At 48.7% G+C, this 1,358-nt stretch overlaps 1 protein-coding gene across 1 annotated transcript in view; it reads left to right on the forward strand.

Annotated features, from left to right (window-relative positions):
- BOP1 (block of proliferation 1) overlaps nt 1–1,358 on the forward strand; it is a 31,811-nt gene that overhangs the window by 1,055 nt on the left and 29,398 nt on the right. The gene's annotated exons all lie outside the window — the stretch shown is intronic.

Consider the following 1,358-nt stretch of genomic DNA (forward strand, 5'->3'; position numbering starts at 1 on the left):
AAAAAAAAAAAAAAAAAGAATGAGGCTCGCACAGCTGGGCTTAACTGAAAAAATAAAAAGAAAAAGAATGAGTCACAAGCCGGGCCCAGTGGCTCACACCTGTAATCCCAGCACTTTGGGAGGCCAAGGCAGGTGGATCTCTTGAGCCCAGAAGTTCAAGACCAGCCTGTGCCATATAGTGAGACCCCATTTTTACAGAAAATTTAATAAATGAGCCAGGCGTGGCGATGCGTGCCCGTGGTCCCAGTCCCGGAAGCCCTTCTGTCTTCCCTTTGGTGGGATCATCTGTGTACTTACCTGGCTGGAAACCCTCATGGTTGTTGCCCAAGGGCAGGACAGCTAGCTGGTTCTTGTCATTTTGGTCTGAGCTCCCTGGGCCAGGAGGCCTTTGCTGTTTTCTGTTCGTTATCTGCCGCCATAACAAACTGCCCCAAACCATAGAGCCTTTCTTTCTTTTTTTTTTTTTTTTTGAGACAAGAGTTTTTTGCTCTTGTCGCCCAGGCTGGAGTGCAGTGGGGTGATCTTGGCTCACTGCATCTTCTGCCTCCCGGGTTCAAACAAGTCTCCTGTCTCAGCCTCCCGAGTAGTTGGGATTACAGGCGCCTGCCACCACGCCGGGCTAATTTTTTTTGTATGTGTAGTAGAGATGGGGTTTTGCCATGTTGGCCAGGCTGGTCTCGAACTCCTGACCTCAAGTGATCTGCCAGCCTCGGCCTCCCAAAGTGCTGCGATTACAAGTGTGAGCCATTGCACCTGGCCCGGGATTTGTTATTCTAAACATTCTGGAAATTATTTGTAAGGATTTACTCTCCCAGTAGTTTTGGTGTTCTGGAAGCTATGGCCTTGGCAGAGGCTCCCGTGGGAGAAACCGAAGAGCCATGGCTTGTTCATTGTGTGCTGGCTGTGTTGCGCTGGCTTGTTTACTAGGAAGAAAAGAGTCAAAATCACACCTAATTCAGGGTTTAATTATAACACTAACGTATACAGAGAGAAAATGATGTGCTCTGTTGACAGTGGTTTGTAAGATTATGGACAACTATATTACCTCTTCTTGAGTTTTTAAAATGACACAGTACTGGGCCAGGCACAGTGGCTCATACCTGTAATCCCAGCAGCTCGAGAGGCCAAAGTGGGAGGATCGCCTGAGCCCAGGAATCCAGGCTGCAGTGAGCTATATGATAGAGTCACTGCGCCCAAGACCCTGTTTCAAAAAAAAATTATAAGATACAATGTCCTGGCCGGGCACGGTGGCTTAAGCCTGTAATCCCAGCACTTTGGAGGCCGAGATGGGCGGATCACGAGGTCAGGAGATCGAGACCATCCTGGCTGACACGGTGAAACCCTGTCTCTACTAAAAA

The sequence above is a fragment of the Colobus angolensis genome, unplaced genomic scaffold, assembly GCF_000951035.1.
Source record: "Colobus angolensis palliatus isolate OR3802 unplaced genomic scaffold, Cang.pa_1.0 Scaffold17, whole genome shotgun sequence".
Classification (NCBI taxonomy): domain Eukaryota; kingdom Metazoa; phylum Chordata; class Mammalia; order Primates; family Cercopithecidae; genus Colobus; species Colobus angolensis.